Source organism: Phocoena sinus, chromosome 12, assembly GCF_008692025.1.
Source record: "Phocoena sinus isolate mPhoSin1 chromosome 12, mPhoSin1.pri, whole genome shotgun sequence".
In the NCBI taxonomy this organism is placed as follows: Eukaryota; Metazoa; Chordata; class Mammalia; order Artiodactyla; family Phocoenidae; genus Phocoena; species Phocoena sinus.
Window position 1 is genome coordinate 5,086,101 of NC_045774.1, and position 19,309 is coordinate 5,105,409.

Below are 19,309 nucleotides of genomic sequence, written 5' to 3' on the forward strand. Positions count from 1 at the left end.
AATGAAATAAAAGAAAGAAAGCAGAGATACCTAAAGTCAATGACCTTTTAAAACAATTATGACAGTTCCCAGGTATGAATATCACTTCTAAAAAAAAAAATTATGAGAAATCTATCTTAATGGATCAAGTCCTATACAAAGATATCAATTAACTCTTCAAGAGTTCTTTATTAAGCTTCCATGATGTGCTAGAGGATAGGCCCTTGCCCAAAGGAATACACTGTCTAATAAGGGTTGTCATTATTAATTTAGCTGAATGCATCTGTAACCGTATCTCCATGTTATGGATTATGTCCTCCTTGGGGAAAAAGCTTGTGCCCATTAGTATTTAAAAACAAAATTCCAGGTTTCCCTGGTGGCAGAGTGGCTAAGAATCCACCTGCCAATGCAGGAGACACGGATTTGATCCCTGGTCCAGGAAGATCCCACATGCCGTGGAGAAACTAAGCCCATGTGCCACAACTACTGAGCCTGCACTCTAGAGCCCATGAGCCACAAGTACTGAGCCCACGTGCCACAACTACTGAAGCCCGTGCGCCTAGAGCCTGTGCTCTGCAACAAGAGAAGCCTGCAAGAAGTCTGTGAACCACAACGAAGAGTAGTCCCCGCTGGCCGCAACTACAGAAAAGCCTTCATGCAGCAACGAAGACCCAATGCAGCCCAAAAATGAATGAATTAATTAATTTTTAAAATAAATAATAAAATTCCAAAAGATTTAATTATAAATAAAATTCAGGTAAGATGACTAGGTTAAAGAATATATAAATATACAAAAACCAGTAATTTCATATGGAAGAAAAGATACATTTACCACTTAAGTTGTATTTGTATGCCTTCCAAACACAGAATTTCAATTTATCGCTGTTAAGGAACTATCAAATTTCACACTTTAATTTTCTTAACTAGTTATCTAAATCACTTTCAGTTAAATAAAATCCACTGCAGTAAAAAGGCATGATCAAAGGTGTTCTCACCCAGTTACAAAGACTGTCAATGAAAATACTGCACTACAATACATTTTCTGCTTCAGTGATGGCAATACTCATGTTATAACGAATCTTATCTCCTAACTAACAATTCGTTTGTCAAAGTTTACCAAATGTTTATCTCTGTATAGCAAGTGAACTCTTTTTTTAAAAAAATCAAAAGAAGGTACCTTGCGTTTAACTACATTATAAGGACAAGAGTTGATTCTTTAAGTTCTTTTTTATACTTCTACTCTCATAATGAAATCTTTCTCAAAGATGTCCAGTATCAAATTAGTGTTTATCTTAAATTAGCATATGACAGCAATTCTCAAATCAAATTTCCAATGACCTACAATTTAAATATAAATGGTTGTTTACATAATTAAGTAATTACAGCAAGTAGTTAACCAGAGGGCATTAGAAAATTTTAATCTAATTAAAATTGCACATATATCCTTTAGTCAAGGTCTCTATGTAAAGGTACTTTCAACATTAGTTTATTACATTAAAATTTCCTCCTCAAAAACTGCCCAATTCTTATTATGAAGTTAATAACACTCATATAAAAACCTGACAATAGCATAAAAGAAAACCAGATAAAATTTGCTTGTAGATAGAGATGCAAATATCCTAAGTGAACAAGCTCCACCATCAGCACATTAAAAGAATAATGCACCAAGACAAAGTGGAATTTACAGCATGAATGCAAGAATAATTCAATATTTTTTAAAAAATCTTTAAACATAGTAATACAGTAGGTTGAAGAGGAAAAAATGATTTTCAGGTAAACAAATTTATCAAACTTAGAAAAACCAAGAAAATCCATTATAAATAAGAAAATTCAGGTAAGATGACTAGATTTAAAAATAATATACAGGGCTTCCCTGGTGGCGCAGTGGTTGGGAGTCCGCCTGCCGACGCAGGGAATGCGGGTTCGTGCCCCAGTCCAGGAGGATCCCACATGCCGTGGAGCGACTGGGCCCATGAGCCATGGCCGCTGGGCCTGCATGTCTGGAGCCTGTGCTCCGCAGCAGGAGAGGCCACAACAGTGAGAGGCCCGTGTACCGCAAAAAAAAAAAAAATAATAATAATATACAAAACCCAACAACTTCATATAACCAATTAGATGATATAATGGAAGAAAAGATACATTTACCACTTAAGTGGTATTTCTCTAAACATTTTTGTGATTATTTAATAGCTTAGAGTTTCATGAAATTCTGTTACCTGCTGTACCCCCAGCTCTTACAATAGTGCCTGGAATATACAGTGGGTCCTCAACTGGCTGAATCAAGAGAGGAATGAGCTTAGCTACTCTAAGGCAGAAGAACAGGAAGAGATATGGATTAGAGATGTGAAAGCAGGCATCATCAACTCTGCCACAGATAGGGTATTAAAGTCAAGAGGACAGGAACTCTGACCTGTTTTCTAATGACAGGAGTATGTGAAGTAAAATTACAATGTAATTATATATTCCACTTAAAATTTAAAAATCCTTCTACCGTGTTTCTTTCAGTCTCTAAGATATCACTCAATTTAATAATAGAAAACAAATTACATACAAGACAGTACTGATGGGAATGAAAAGGTGACTAAGACAGTTTGAGTTCTCAAGGAATTTACAATTTTCACTGTAAACTCTAACCAGCTGAGTACTACCTTTATCAACAGCATCTTTCTAGCCAACAAATCGTTAGCACTTCCTGGCACGTTACTTACGACACTAAAGTCAGGACAAGTTCTGATTACAGTTCTAACAGTAACTGTGTGATTTCAGACAAGTCTCCTATTTACCCTCCCTGTGCCTGAACCTCATATGATTGAAGGTTGCTTACTGAATGACTTCACTGAATCCACTGGTTTCCAACCTTAGGAGGCAAAGACTCATTTATTGTTTTCCCCATAACTCCAATGTTTTTTGAAAGTTTTGTCTCCAAAGCTTTTTACTCTTTAAGGCCTGGCAATCAGAGCTTTCATTAATGTTATCCTAGCCAAAATATGACAGAAACCTGTCACAGGCATGGGCACGCGCAATGCTCTCAATTCCTTCATGAGTGGGGCTCACAGGTGTGTGTTTATGAAACATAGGAGCGCTTCAAAACTAGTATGTTTTACATATTCTTTTGTTGCATCAAACATTACATGCTAATGCTCTAACGTTCCCATCTCCACACTACCTTCATCAAACTACAGCAGTGGTTCAGAGAACTACAAGTTCAGAACCATTTGCTTAATCACACAGTGTACAAATTCCTATTACAATAACCCCAAAATATCCCCAATATCAACACAATTTGTTTTAGACATCTCTGAACCGTTCTCAAACGTTACAAATTTTACTGAATTTTACCTTCCCTGAAATTTCTCCCACTCACCCCCTCTCAACACTGCAAAGCTCATCAAAGAGGTTAAATGGGGCTTCCCTGGTGGCGCAGTGGTTGAGAGTCCGCCTGCCGATGCAGGGGACGCGGGTTCGTGCCCCAGTCTGGGAAGATCCCACATGCCGCGGAGTGGCTGGCCCATGACCCATGGCTGCTGAGCCTGCGCGTCCGGACCCTGTGCTCCGCAACGGGAGAGGCCACAGCAGTGAGAGGCCCGCATAGCGCAAAAAAAAAAAAAAAAAAAAAAATTTAAAGAGGTTAAATGCCTCTTTCATATGACAGTCCTACAAATACTTGAAAAGTTCTGTAATCTAAGTGTCCTCTTCTCTAAACTATATGACATAGTTTTATACCCTCCCACTCACTTAGACATAATCCATTTGTCTATGTCTCTCTTAAAATGGAAAACCCTATAGCACACACATCCTTCCCTGACCACCTATGAGTATGCAGACTGAGGCTGCTGCCTACCTCCGGTCCCAAACACTCCACTTCCACGGCACGTTTAAGAATATCCCCTTCCTTCTCTGATGAGCACAGTGCACTGCTGACATGGTAGAGGTAGTAGGCCAACCTTCCACCATTCCATACTTCCAGTGGAAAATTTAAATTCTTTCCATGGTTGTTTTCTACTAGACTAATACCTTCAGACTGATGTGAATCTACCAGTTGACATTCTTTAGGGATGACTATTCTGTGAGTCAAGGATCCAACTAACTGCAATTTCATAGCACACACGTTTCTCTAACCTGGATATTAAAATTCAAGCATACCGTATCAACTATTTGATGACATCTCAAGCTACACTAGAACTGGAACCTTCCTCTGGATCCACCAGAGTTAAACAGGAAATAATCACTTCTGGAATCTACAAGTTGTGCCATCAAGTTGAGAATGTAAGCTTTTCAGCTTCTGGGAGTATTAACCTTTCCAGCATTCAGGCTCCTCTCATTTTCCACGTTTTCTTGAATTGATACTCAGTGATCACATTTTTTTCAAAGTTCAATACCCTGAAAACCATTTTCGTCTAGGTCTGAAAATTTGCTTTGGTTATACTACTTTGTCTCCTCACACTTCTCTGCTTTAATTATCTTGATTTTTTTCCTTTTCCAAACTAAAGCTCAATTATCAGTTAGTGAATTCTGCTCCTAAGAGGGAAAACAATCATTGCACAGTTCTGTTTTATGTAACCTATTAATATTATATCAACAGCCTTAAGTCTTTTCCCTTTCCCTTAATTCACCTAACTATGGATGTAACTAAAAGTTTGTTTTAAATTCATTCTTATGTTTCGTAAGCTTTAACTCACTTTGGTTTTTAGCTTTTTCATTACCACCACTTTTACTATATCTGAACTATATTGTATGTGCATCCCATCCTCTGCCACCTTAAAATTTTGCACATTCTTTTAAAATCTGAACTATTAGATTAACTAATAGACCAACCACTCTGTGGAAGAGTACAATGTCAGAATTAGGACAACATGAGGAAATACTGGAGAACAGAAAAATACAGGCTGAGAAACCTAACTTACAAAATTAAGTAGTCATTTCAGAAGATAGATAAATGGCTGTGTATAAATTTAATGCTGCAAAGTTGGAAGACTAAAGAATAAAATATAGCCCTATTTTACTTTCTGGTTTAGAATTTTTCAACAAATTAAAACCAAGAAAATAAAAATTAGGAAATAAAATATAAAAAGTATTTACCAGCTCAGTAGTAAAAAAAACCTAATGATACACAAGTAATATTTAAAAAATGCATGAAAGAATTATTTTCAGAATTTGCAACAATGCAAATTAAAAGATGGCTTTTCAAAACACTGAAGAAAATTTCATGCAAACCACACCTTACACTCAGTGTTGTGGTAGCTAATTCCAACTGCTCAACCAGCTATGCGGATATGATAGACATATACATTTTATTTGGGCATCTATCTGGCTTTTCTTCGAGCCTTACATTTAAACTCATCAAAAAAATTACCTTATCATTGTAATACAGCTGGAGCTAAAATACAGGAAGAAATGAAAAGGTTACAGTGTCATTTGACCATAAATGCCTCATTTTTTTAATTTAACATTTTCCAACAATTTGTTCAGTAAAGAGCCAACTCTTTATAAATATGTACATATGCTTTGATGTACACAGTATACATTTTATAAACAAAGTTAAAATGACAGCTTTCATCATTCTAAATGAATTTCAATGGAATCTATTATTTCCTCACTATCTGCAAGCCATCTCTTACTGAACGCTAACCTGGTATACTAACACAAAAAGCAAAGTAAGATTTTAGTTGTTTTAGGTCTTAATTAACAAATCACCAGTCTCTATTTACATGAAATTCATTACATCTTACAGCAATAATATTAAGTCTACTTATAACCAAAGGACAACTGCTACTATACAAAGAGGTGGCTGTTATATGCCCTTATGTACTTAGGGGCAACAAAGATCTCTTCTGAAAAAAGAACCTCTAACTCAGGGTTTACTAAATACAGGGAAAGTTTTAAAGATATTTTGAGCTGAGCAAAACCCACAGAATAATATAACTTCATTGTGCTCATTTTTAAAAGCCACATCCACAAGGTACAGAAAACAATGAATTAAAAAGCAGGTTACTAGAGAATATGCACTATTTAATGGAATATATTTTGCTTACTTGACCAAATAAATCTGATTTAATTTTGAGGCAACTACACTGAAACTGGCAAGAAAAAAAAAAAAAAATCAAGCTACTGCCAATTCTCTACACGGGATCTTTTTTTTTTTTTTTCCAGTTAAACTGCGTTTTGTATTTCAGGACTACAAGCACAAAAAGAAAAACTACAAAATTAAATTCAACAGCCCTCCTTTAAACTGCCAAAATTAACAGTTGTTCAAAGTTGTTGGTAAATTTCACATAAAAAATATGATATAGTCCATCCTAGTTCCAAGATTGTTCTCAGCAGCAGTTTTGTAACATGAAAGGTATTTAATAGTAGCTGCACTTCCCTGGAAAGGCTCTTTCAAAGGTTACAGAAAAGAATGTCTATTATGTGATCCAACTTATACTATGTGAATTTTTAGACAGACACAGAGAAGTCAAAAAAAAAGGATGTAACAACTATTAAGAGTAATCATCTCTGGGAGATGGATTTACAAGGACAGTTTAGCTTTCACATTACGAAATAAATTTTTTTTTACAATAATAACACTTAGAAAATTAATTAAGTTATCCTCGTTAGGATGGTAGAAAGAATTCTAAGTCAAAATGCAGAATATTGGATTCCCCATATAAAATTATAATAAAGGCTAAATCACTCACTCTCAGGTCTAAAAACAAACTACAAAGACCTATCTAATTATTTTTTTTAAATGAGGACCTCCACCATGCTAAAAATACTGTATATGAATTTTCATGTGATCCTCACAGAATCTGAGGTAGTATATAATACCCATTTTACAAAAAAAAGGAAGGAAGGAAATGTTCAGAGAGTAAAGAATTTGTCCAAGGTCATAGCTAGTGCAACCAGCTTTCATTTAGGGTTTCATAAAGGAATTCTGGAATAAGAAGTCCTTGAAACTCACTTTAAGAGATGGTAATTAGAGATGGAAAATAAGAAAGTGGAACAATATGACCCAGCAACCCCACTACTGGGCATATACCCAGAGAAAACCATAATTCAAAAAGACACGTGCACCCCAATGTTCATCGCAGTACTATTTACAATAGCCAGGACATGGAAGCAACCTAAATGTCCATCAACAGAGGAATGGATAAAGAAGATGTGGTACATATATACAATGGAATATTACTCAGCCATAGAGAGGAACGTAACTGGGTCATTTGTAGATATGTGGATGGACCTAGAGAGTGTCATAAAGAGTGAAGAGTCAGAAAGAGAAAAACAAGTATCATATGTTAACACATACACGTGGAATCTAGAAAAATGGTATAGATGATCTCATTTGCAAAGCAGAAACAGAGACACAGAGGCAGAGAACAAATGTACGGATACCAACAGGGGGTGGGGGGGGACTGGGGATTAGGATTGACACATATACACTATTGATACTATGTATAAAATAGATAACTAATGAGAACATGCTGTATAGCACAGAGAACTCTACTTAACACACTGTGGTGACCTAAATGGGAAGGAAATCAAAAGAAGAGGGGATATATGTATATATGTAACTGATTCATTTTGCTGTACAGCAGAAACTAACACAACATTGTAAAGCAACTATACTCCAATAAAAGTTAAATTTAAAAAAAAGTGGAACAATCCAACTTTTGGTTTATTGCTAGCCATGCTGTAACAAGTACAGTCCAGTACTGTTACTGTGACTACCAAAAAAGTCTTTGCAGCCCTCCTCTTTTACTCCATGCTAACAGAAAGCAGTCTGGGGGAAGAAATCTAGGCCTTGATTCCTAAAGACGGCAAAATAGGCTATTAGAAAAAACAGACTAGAGTGGAGGAAAGCATTTTTTTTTAGGTGAATAAAAATTATTAATTGAAATAGGCATCCTTTCTCATTTAAATTGGATTTTGTTTGGAGGTTACTTTTAAACCTGGTTAGCTTTACATATTATGTATCAAGTATTATTTAATAAAATTGTTGCCTTCTGGTCATTTAATTTTTTAGAATACTCAGGGGAAACCAGTCCTTATCTCTATATAATACCTGCTGTATTAAAATTTAAATCTGAAGGTTAAGAAATCTGGTTAAGACATATCTGTCAATGTATATCTGAAGAATACGTAACGGTAAAATGGTAGATATCACCAGAATCCAGCTAAAAAGTAATACTTGAGAATCTAGCAACTTTTACTAACGACTCTTTTCCCAACCCTTTTAGTATCTCTGGAAGAATAAAAATAAACTCATAGCAATGGAAATGGGTAACCAGGTTATAGGAGTGGAAGAGATTTTTCACCATATAGGCTCCTAACAGGCCTTTGAATTTTTAATCATCTCAATGTATTAACTTTTCAAAAATACATTTTTAAGAAGCTTTTACTTACAATACGATGACAGTAATGGATTATAATCCATGAGACTATAATGATATAATTGAATAAATACATATGAGAGAAAAGACAGATTTTCCTTGTAGAATTCCAATAAATAAATATAGAAGGAAAAATGGATAAATAAAATCATCATTAGAAAACCACCAGAGTAATAATTACTGCAAGCTAAGAACCATTCGAAAGTATGAAGAGAAACAGAATATCTGTACAGTTTCAGAGTATCTTCCCATAAGATATTTATTAATTACAAAGGAAAAAAATACTGTACAGTAGAAAACCTGGCAGATACCACCTTAACCATGTGATAGTTAATATTAAGAATAATAAGACATGTACTCTGGTATGATGCGCTGAGAAGGGTCCAACAGCACTTCTGTGGTTTTCTTGCCAAAACGCTAACCTCAATCTAATACTGAGAAAACATCAGACAAACCCAAATTGAAGAATGTTCTACACTATACAACAACTACCAGTTATCTTCAAAAGTGTCAAGAAAAGTATGATGAAAGAATGCGACACTGCCACAGACTGGAGGAAACTAAAGAGACATCACCACTAAACGCAATGTGGGATTTTGGATTGGATCCTGAACCAGGAAAACTATGTTTGTAGAAACACTAGTGAAATCTGAATAGATATGGGCAAGTGAGTAAATAATACTGAATCAATGTTAATTTCCTAATCAGATGAGTTGTTAACATTAACTTCGGCACTACTTTTTCAATTTCTCTATAAGTCTAAATTCATTTAAAAAAACAAAAAAAAACTAAAAGTGTTTGCTTTAGCCTTCAGAGTTACTTATTCTAATGGAGTAGGGGGATAGTTGTGGGAGAGAATGAAAGCCATGCAAATGTCTTACTTTTCTAGTGTTTTAAAAAAATAAAAAGAAAATGCCTGCTTAGCAATTAAACTGAGGACATCAAAATCATTCAAAATAATCTTTAATTTAAAATAATAAAAAAATTTTTCAACAATCTCTTTAATTTTCTTTAACAGGTACTGCTTAAAAAACACATGTACTTTTAAATCTTCCTTAAGAACAAGGAAAAACACTACAATTCATAAACAATGACCTTTCCGTGTAGAAAGGGAATCTTTCTAAGAACTACATGCAGTAGGGAAAAAAGCACCAGCCTTGAGTTTATACAACCTGGATTTTACTTCTGATTCTCTACAAGATTTAGCTGTGCGGCTGGCTGTGAACTTAACCCTATGGGTCTGTTTCCTCTGTGAAATGAGGTTAGACCAGATCACATGCATAGTTTCTTGCAGCTCTAAAATTTTATCAATTAGGAGTGCACCCTCCTGTTGCTTCAGAGAATCCCATTCTGTGCCCACTCTGTTTCAATACCCCACAAAAAAAGGGCTAATATAAACTCAATAACCAAATGATAAGCACAGACCGCCCTACTCTTGTCAAAATTACACATTCCAAAATGTCTTAAACTGCTAGGCACCAGGACTCAGTTTAAATGACACTCTTGTAAAGCACCAAATCCTTGTGTGACCAGGCTCTACACAGTTGTATTTGGGGAGGTGAGAAGGGGTCTGTCCCTATGTATTTTATCTTCTTCAAACTTCAAATCCCCGGGGGGGTTAAAAGGAACTTGGTAAACCAAAGTGAAAATGAAACAGAACACCCCCAAATTCTGAAGGAATTATGTCTGTGTAAGGGGGAGAGGTGAATTGCTTTTCCTAGGTAACAATTTCTTTGATTTTTAATTATCCTTTTTAATTGTATTCCACACTCCATCTAAGCTCAATGTAGGAAAAGCCTAAAATCTGTAATCATGCAACATGTTGATCTGCACGTTACCTTAACTCCACGAACTAAAGCAAATGAACGTCAAATGACATTCACAGGTGTTACAGCAGCCCATATACAAGAGAAATCTTTCATACTATGAAAAAGTTATGGAGTTTTTTAAGGCATAATAAAAATCTACTACACACACGTTCAAAAAGGTCCTTTTATAGCAAGTATCAAAACTGAAATTAGGAAAGAATAAAACTTCCATCTCTGTAACAAGAACAGCATATACAGTACCCTCAGATGTCAACATAATGGGTATTGAAAACATTATTTTAATATGGTAAACAATACGATCCTCTTTAATTAAACCAAAGCCATTTTACTTTACAAAGAACTGGATTCAGAAAATCTCATGTTACATATGCTACTGGCAGAACTACACGTACTATATTTTTACTGACTCAATTCTATTATCACTTAATATTCTTGGAAAGCATTTTTAATGTGAGCTTTTAAAATGCAGAATACAGCAGTCTTTTTGAGGTCATAAAACTTTAACTCACTGTAATGGAAACTAAAGCGCTATCATAAAAATTTTACCAATACCATCCAACAAGAACCCTGGTTAAGGACATTCCAGATGAACCCTCTCCTTGAACTCCAAACACCTGTATCCAACTGCCTTTTAAACATGTAATACTGACACATTCAAAATCACTCCTTAACTGCCCCCACCCCAAACTTTTTCCTCCTGATCTCACAAAATGGCAAGTCCTGGGAATGAAACAGAGTTGACTGATGGTGGGGAGGGTACCACACAATCAGTGAGGAGGAGAAGTATCTCTTAAACTCAGATTAGACGAACGAGGTCAAACTTCTTTCCAAGGTATGAGTCTCCCTTCAAAGTCTGCCTTGGAGGACAGCACTTCATTATTACAGTCTGCTTAGATGGATTTCCTTACAGATAAGTACTACTCTCATCGCCACTTTATAGTTAGAAGACTGGAATTTGGGGATTAAGTACTTTCACCAAAGATCACATAACTTGAAAGTGAAAAAGTCAGAATCCCAATCTAGGTCTGACTCCATACTTTATTGTTCCAACTCCCAAAATTAAATTTGGTTGCTACGAGAACAAGTGGTCCTGATGATGGGAAAAGCAGTGATGGCAGACAGTTAAGAGTCAGACAGAAAAGGAAATAAAGATGGGGAAGAGGGTAAAAATCGGAGATATGGATAAAGGAAAAAGGAGGGAAACGTAGAGGGAAACACATTATTGTATATATAATATATATACAATAATAATGAAGGAAAGAAAGAATGGTACAACCCAAATTAAAAGTAGAATGAATGTCAAAGAAGAGATTCTCATTTAAGCTCTGCCAGGGACTAGCTGCATATCCTTCAACAAATCGTTTAAGGTGTATGACAGGGGTCCCCAACCCCCGGTGCCAGTCCGCAGCCTGTTACGAACCGAGCTGCACAGCAGGAGGTGAGCGGCAGGCAAGGAAGCGAGCGAAGCTTCATCTGTCACTCCCCGTCGCTCCCCAACACTCACATTACCACCTGAACCACTGCCCCATCCGTGGAAAAACTGTCTTCCATGAAACCGGTCCCTGGTGCCAAAAAAGGTTGGGGACTGCCGGTCTATGACTACTCTCATTTACAAGCACATCTAAGATAACTCAAGACCTAATAAGCTTCTGAGTTATACAGAAAAAATTACTTCACTTAACAAATATCCGTAGTGTCTGGCACTAACAGATGCTCAAAAAGCTCCTATTATTGACTGAAAACGACCCATCTTTCTACAGTATCAGGCACTGTGCTAGGGACACACTGGTAAGCTACATGGTTCTTGCCATCATAATTCTTCTAGCAGTAAGAAGCGGTTTCTATGTAAATAGATCAGAGTGCTAGAAGTGATTGACAGATGAGACTGAGCGTCCTCGGATATAAATACCTGGGCCTGAACACTAGACAAAGCAATTTTATTTTTTGCAGTACGCGAGCCTCTCACTGTTGTGCCCTCTCCCGTTGCGGAGCACAGGCTCCGGACGCGCAGGCTCAGCGGCCATGGCTCACGGGCCCAGCCGCGCGGCATGGGGGATCTTCCCGGACCGGGCATGCCCCCTGCATCGGCAGGCGGACTCTTAACCACTGCGCCACCAGGGAAGCCCTAGACAAAGCAATTTTTAAAGAGTAAGCCAGAGCTCTATGGTTTCATTTGGTTCTATAGTGGGAAAAGACTAAGCTAGGGAAAAATTGGATTCTAGATACATAAACCCTCACTTTAATTATGATGAAGAAAAGGAGAATGAAAATGGAAAAACACAGACATATATTTATCACTCTTATGATACATAATTATGTTGACAGATCTGATACATGGAAAAAAAAAAGCTTAAAATATATTCTTCTGTCCCACTCAAGGATTTTTTTCCAGACCTTAGTTTTCTGACTTCTAATCCCATCTATTTTTAGTAATGTCTATGATTATCCAGGCAAGTGGTTCTGTTTTCCTTGCTCAAGGTATTTCTTCATTTACTCAAAAAGTTCTCAAATATTTTAGAGCAGCCATGCTAAGGTTTGAAGACATTCAGGTTACCATTCAAACTGGTATTTGTTCCTTGATAACGGTTATGTATTTTTCCCAGTGGAAAGTTCGTAACAAACAGAATTTCTAAGAACAAAGTTCTGTCTTCACCAAAGCCTGCCTTGATGAAGACAAGTAGAAAATTACTGATTTAAACACCAAAATCTAAAAAACAACCTTATTTCAAACAACACTGTACTAATCTTATCACACTCAAAAATGAGTGAAATCCAGTCATTAGAGGCCCTCCCTAATAGTAGTTTGAAACCAAACCCCTAGGAAGACTAAGGATAGCAAGATCTGCCAGCTTTAGTCAGATAATTTCATAGGCAAGAAAAGGATAAGATGTACATTAGAACCCCTCAGTATACTTTTTTTAAAGCAGCTAAGTGGAAAAGGCCATAAAAGTGTTCAACGCCAGGCCAATTCATAGGTGGCTGGGGGCATTAGCAGGAACCTTCAGAAAGACATCAGAGTATCAAGACTTCAGAAAAAGTGAACCCACTTTCAGAAGGTCAATATTAAATGGAACAAGTTTTGAATTAAACTTAATATACTTCCTACATTCTGAACATGCTGTGCTATCTTTTCTCTTATGAAAAGAATGACCCTTTCAAGTCAAGCAAGCTATTTACACAGTCAACACACCACCACCTTCCTTAGAGTGGTAGTTACAGTAGCTAATTTAATGTACTGTGCATATAACGGAAGACAAGTTTAAAGAAAAACTTGGCCTCTCCAGGTCTTTGTCCAGAACTAACATAATCTATCAGTTCACAAGTTAGGTAAAATTTTACTTTTTAAGAAATTTACAGAACAGGTGACTGAAAAACTGTAAATAATAATCTGTGATAAAGAATGAACTGTTGAAAGTGCAATCTTTGAAAAAAAACCCATTATAGTGTCTCAGTCAGCCTCCATTTCTTCATCTATAAAATGGAGTTATTTCCAGCTCACGGGATTGATAGAAAGATTAAACAAGATAATGGAGAGAGCGAGAGTGTGCCTGATACATAAGTTATATCCATATCATCATCACTAACGATGACTGTGATGTAAAATTATATACTCTGTAAAATTATGTATACTGACAGGTGGGTCTGAAAGATAATATTTGCTGATCAGATGAATATCTCTTACATAAAATCTATAATCAGTCTTTTTGCAGAATCTATAGACATAAAAGATACTCAGAAAAGGCACCTACCAAATACTGTTTGCAATTGACTTCTTACACACAAATTCACTATAAATGACAAAAGGAGGCAGAAAATAAGAAAGATACAGCTTAATTTTTCCAACTCATTTTTACTAAGCTCTTCCTCAAATATTCAAACATATAATCCAGAAAACCTTACAAACTACTCAAATAGAAACCCCTCAGTACACTCAGCTTATTAAAAATGACTCTTAAATACTTGGAGCAAATGTTCTCTGGCACCTTTCCCACAACACCTTCTTTAAAAAGTGTTTGCTCCAGGATCTGACCTGTTTTGGTTTAACCACTTTTCAGGAGTTTTAAGATTATTTTAACCTCAAATGAGTCATTTGGGGGAAGGAAAGTTGAGAAGACATTCTGGCTTGTAAAATATCTTTACGTAACTACAACTTAATACCTTAAAATAGTTATCTAAACAAAAACAAACAAAACAACACAAAAGGATCACATCTTACACTGTCACCTTGAAACTGCAATATTACTGTAACACTCCCCTTACTTCACTCCACTGACAATCCTGTAATTTTGAGCTAATTCAGTGATGTGACTTTTCAAACACGTAATTCTAAAACCCTTTCAGAACTCAGAATCTTAGGTGCATCAGGTGTTTCGGACTCCGACATAAACAATCTTGAACTAAATCGTGGCCACCTTTATCACAATAATAAATTTGGATGTGAATGGAAGCATATCACTAAAACAACAAAAAAAAAACCTTTTTAAAAAGTAAACCACCACCAATATCTATGGAAACTGAATTCAGTCTCAGCCTATAAACAACTAATTATACTCAGCCTACTAAAGAAAAGCAGTACAGTTTTAATGAAGTACTATATGTATACAGATGTGTACACATATATACACATGCATGCAAACACATACACGCACAATACTTACATATCATTAGTTATATATAAGTTATATACATTGTATGTGTGCATATACAAATACTACACATATCATATAAAATATATTAAATATTGTTGAAATATATTAACATACGTATTATGTATACAATTTATATAGATTCCATATGCCTTATTCTAACTTCATCTTGTATATTAAGTGCGTGGAATTTTAGTTTTTTCTGAAACTGAAAATAAAGCTTTCAACGTACTAATTTACTGGACCAGGAGCCTCAGTTAAAATGATTATACTTCACTTCTCTCACAAAGGTCGAGCATAAAGAATATTATCTTTAGGGTCTATCTCTGAATTCTAAACTTGCCACAGCTTACTTAAGCCAAATAAACCAAATGACCAAGCACGTATCACTGACAAAAGAATAAAGAAGTTGATTTATTTTAAACTCTGCAAATTTCAGAGATGGCTAAACGTTCTAATTTATCTCCAACATTACATAGAAGCTTACTTCTCATATGGATGTTATTACAATCTGGCACTTAAAAGTAATTTAAATGAAACCACTTTCAATGGCAAAGATACAATAGCTGGTACTTGTTTTAATAAGAAAAACTAATACTCCTATTTCTTAATTTCTTACCTTCACTCTCACGTGCACAACCTCAATAAACTGTTTCCTAAAAACAGAGAATTAATTTGTAAGCCTTTTTTCTTCCTTCTATTCTTGCTTTCTCAACCATCAAATTTAAATTCCCATATTTTAAAACTAAACACTTCTATAATCCTATACTTAAAGAGAACACACACTTGTCACAGCTCTACTCTAAAAATGTACCATACTGCCCAGAAAATAAAATCTATCAGATCAGGGTTGTATATCCAAACAAAATCTGATAACCTCCTAGAAGAAATCCTTATTTCCCTTTGGAGCCCAGTAGTTTCAGTAAGTATACTAAGAAATATTTTTATCTCTTTCATTGGTCTTTTTACATACTAAACATTTACCATCCTCCGAAAGGCCTCACTTTCCAATAGTCACAAATAATTCTCTAAACTTGGACGCATATCTGTTAACAAATACGTATATCATGGGGGGAAAGTACACCTCAAAATACATGCAACAATACAACCAAGATTCAGGGTTAAACACCCTAAATGCCGCATGTTGGATCAAGGGTTAAGTTATTCATAAACAACAACAAGCATTAGTTACTTAGAGTAAAAAGTGACAAAGTCCAGATTGCCCATAATAGAAATTCTACTATTCTGTTTAAATTTTATAATATAAACTGTTTAAATATAAAACAGCAAAAACTGATAGTTTATATGACAGACATTTTATCAATTCAATGTTGCTTATAAACCGAGATTATTCTGCATCCTTTAAGATTGCAGTCCATCATATAAGTGGCAGAAACATGAATTACACAGCAGATGAACGTTAAGTGTGGTAAATGGATTTCAATTCACTAGGCATACCAATGTGCTGAAATACAAAAAGGCAGCAGTATTTTAGAATTTTAATAAAATACAAAAATGTATGTGTTAAAGGCTTTATGTACAAAGCAGAAGCAACTTTAAACCAACTATCTCTAACTCTTAAATAGAACACTCAGGTGTCATTCATCTGAACTAAACAGACCAAGCAAAATATCCTGTGATCCCCAAGTTCTCCTCAATGTCGAAATGGGTGGGTAAATTTAAAGCTTGTTCTCTCAAGAGTTGCTTTACTGGCAATTTTCTCCCAGTATCAAGGTCTGCAATTTCCATTTGGCTGCCAGTTTGCGATTAAATTCATCACCTTTATTATAAAAATGTGCTTTACTCCATGGCCTGCTGCACAAGGACTATAAGGAAAACACTTTCCACTGCTGATGGCAACATCATTCTAAGGCAACCACCACATCCACTCAGATATTAGCTTCCTCAACCTGATGCAGTAGCGTATCACTCACAGGAAAAGCCTGTAACAATTGTGTAACCCACAGAAATGAAATTAGATTCTATAGAAATGCCATGCTTTAAGTTTTTTTAGGATAAAACGCAACCAATTTCCTAATTTTCACATTCAGTGTTACTGCAAGCAAATCAGTTAACCACAAAAGTCAATATACAGAATATTTCCAAATTCCAATACAGAGACATAATTTTTCAGTGTTGGATAATTAAGTATCCACCTTTGTCCTATCATTCAAAAGTTCACAGTTTGTACTGTACCTTAACTTTTACTATCTGGGCAAACAGCCAATGGTCAAAGATAATTTTAAAAGATATATGTGTTTATATAACACTTCTATCTAACATTACTTTCTTAGTAAGTCACAATATAAACTTCAAAGGAAAAAAAGTCAGAAAAGAAATAAAAATATTTCCCAAATAATGGCATTAAAGCTAGTCACCATGTCGTATTTAGGACAATACTACTCACTTGTGAGATTTATATTTTTTTTAAGATTATCTATAAAGTTAACATTTACTTTTACAAACTTGGTCTGTAGACCAAAAATTCAGATATCTCTTATTTTCAAGTAAACTTCACTGTATTCATTTTAGAATTTACAGGGGAAAAAAAGAGAACTTAAATTTCACATTAGGATGAATTATCAGATCATACAGTGTGAACCTGGAATAAATTTTCATTTTCCTGCTAGCAAATGATGTGATCCCTTCCCATCTTAACCTGTGCATGCCTCTGTCACAGCAATATAAGCACCGCACTGCGTTTTTTATTTCATTTCTATCCACTCCATTGTATGTCTCCTTAAAAACTGGACTATACCTTATTCATCTTTGTAACTCCATCACCCAGCAAAGTGCTGGATTTTTTTTTTTTAATTGTATTGAAAACTAAATTATAGCAGGAGTCAACATCAGTTTTCCTAAAACCACACAGGTCACAATCCATTCAATCTATAGTATTAGTCACAACCAGTATTTTTTAAATGGAATAGAACAGAAAAATACTATATTACATCAGAGGTAATACAAATTGTTATTTCATGAAACTTTCATTTCAGCTGTTATATAAGTATATATGTATGTGTACATAACAAAGTATTTCTCTTTTTAGGTAGCATTTAAAAATTTAAGATATATACCTTTCTGGTTCATGTTTATACCATTTTTCTCGTTCACTTTTATACTGTCAGCATATATGGGTTGGCCAAAAAGTTCAAACTTTTTGGCCAACCCAATAAATATTTGTTATTCAATAAATAATGTTAACAATCAAGGAGACTCTTGACTTACAGAATGAAAGACTTCCACTTCTCACATCCCTTACTGACATGTAAAATAAACAAAACTGACCCTTGAACAAAGAGGTAGATAATCAGGGTATAACTTATGTCGACCCTCCGCATCCACAGTTCCTCTGCAACCATGGATCCAGCCAAACACGGACCTTGTAGTACATGTTTTATTACTGTTGAAAAATGTCCACGTATGGGACTTCCCTGGTGGCACAGTGGTTAAGAATCCGCCTGCCAATGCAGGGGACACAGGTTCGAGCACTGGGTCTGGGAAGATCCCACATGCCGCGGAACAACTAAGCCTGTGCACCACCAACTACTGAGCCTGAGCTCTAGAGCCCGCGAGCCACAACTACTGAAGAAGCCCTCGTGCCTAGAGCCCATGCTCCGCAACAAGACAAGCCACCGCAATGAGAATCCCGCACACCGAAACCAAGAGCAGCCCCCGCTCGCCGCAACTAGAGAAAGCCCGCGCGCAGCAACGAAGACCCAACGTAGCCAAAAAATAAATTTATTTTTAAAAAAAAAAGAAAAGAAAAATGTCCACGTATAAGTGGACCCCTGGAATTCAAACCCGTGTTGTTCAAGGGTCAATTGTACATTTTCCTATAACCTAAAAACAAACCTAGGGTTTTTCTAACTCAGATCTGACTTTCACCTTCCCTCATTACCGTCCTTCTCTAACTGATCCATTTATCCATCCCTCTACTCTCTTCCCCTTTTCATATTTTCTTTTACTCAAGACTTAAAAAAGAACATAGTGTTTTTTAAAGACACCTCTCCTAAATTAATCATCCTTCAAATTTTAGATAAGTCTACTCTATCTGGCCTATGAAACTAAAACCTGTACAAAACATCAACATAAACATGTCTAAATATTAGTCTAGCAACAACAGAGAATCTGAACTGAGTATTCAAAAGATACCACAACAACAAGAGAATCTGAACTGAGTATTCAAAAGATACCAAGTGGCTTTCTCACTTTCCCTTATCTTCATCTTGGACTTTTATCACATTGTTCTAGGACACATGACCTAGATCTATAAGGAAAGGCTCGTTGCGGGAGGGGGAGAGGAATAGTTTACTCTAACAAATGACTTTAAAATATTTGTATAGAACATGGGCAGTCAAAGTTCTTATCCAAATATACACTAAATTGTTCCTAGACCTAGATTCAGCCTGCAGGAAAATGCTAATGGAGACTACCAAGAACCTAGGAGAACCTTCTCTGTCTTTGACGTGAAACATCAGTTTAA

General features: G+C 35.7%; 1 protein-coding gene across 8 annotated transcripts in view; it reads right to left on the reverse strand.

Moving 5' to 3' along the window:
- Positions 1 to 19,309, reverse strand: part of QKI (QKI, KH domain containing RNA binding) — a 143,452-nt gene that overhangs the window by 107,979 nt on the left and 16,164 nt on the right. The gene's annotated exons all lie outside the window — the stretch shown is intronic.